Source organism: Penaeus monodon, chromosome 25, assembly GCF_015228065.2.
Source record: "Penaeus monodon isolate SGIC_2016 chromosome 25, NSTDA_Pmon_1, whole genome shotgun sequence".
NCBI lineage: Eukaryota > Metazoa > Arthropoda > Malacostraca > Decapoda > Penaeidae > Penaeus > Penaeus monodon.
In genome coordinates, this window is record NC_051410.1 from 27712735 (window position 1) to 27713784 (window position 1050).

Sequence of the window (1050 nt, forward strand, 5' to 3'; positions counted from 1 at the left end):
TTCAGTTGGAAACGAGGTTCACATTATGTTCAAAGGGATGCGATTAAGGAAAACAAAGACAGAAATAAGTGAGTTTCCCAGAACAAGCATTTATCAGTTCAGGGTGTATGAGTAAGTGTAGCAAAGGCGAACCCAGATATAGTATGATGCGTAATTATGTTAAACTGAATATTCATGCAAATAAAATATGAACCATTATTTGATATTAGCCTATTCTCCATTCACCAATATCATGATTGGTGTTAGCAGTAACAGTGAGATGATGATGTGTGGGAACTGCTGCAGTATGTATGTTTGTGATTTATTATAATCTTATTTCTGCAAGCTTTCTTTGTTTACCATCCTACCGTTTTTGGTTCTATTTACCAACACGTTTCTTACTTCTGTTTTGAGTTTTTTTCAGTCTCTCTCAACCTCCCTCCCCACGCTTCTCCTACACGCGCTCTCTCTCTTTTTCTCATTAGACTTCTCCCTGTGCAAATACTCACCGCGGATGTTGCAGTGCGTGTGATCGGCATACCTTACACATGGCTGGTATATCTAAACATCGAGATACCTCAGGATCCCAACCTGCACATGTATTATTGAATAGCGCGCAAAGGAAAACAAATCCATAATTTCGAGCGATTAAAGGCGAATTCAACGAGGGCTGTCGTAGTTAAAGCGTCTCTATGACCCAATAGACTCTTATGTCTCTCTCGACCTCATAGCAGGAAATTACCTTCATTAGCTCCTGGTAGCGATATTGTATCTTCAGGGCGTCTCGGTATTTTCAACGGTATTCAAAAATGTTTTCGAAAGGTTTAATTACGCGGTTGTGTCCCCCATCGTCGAGGTAAACCGCTCTTTTTAATTAAACTTTGGAAGGTCAAAATTAAGATATTTGTATCAAGAGTTTGCAAGAGTTGAGGGAAGGGAGAAGAGAGACAAACGCTGGCCATTGGACGCTTTTCTATGATTTTTTCTAGTTTAAGAAATTAAGCAATTCAGTTATATTGTCAATTACGTATACTGTTTTCTTATAAACTGGTCCTCGTTAAATTACATTTA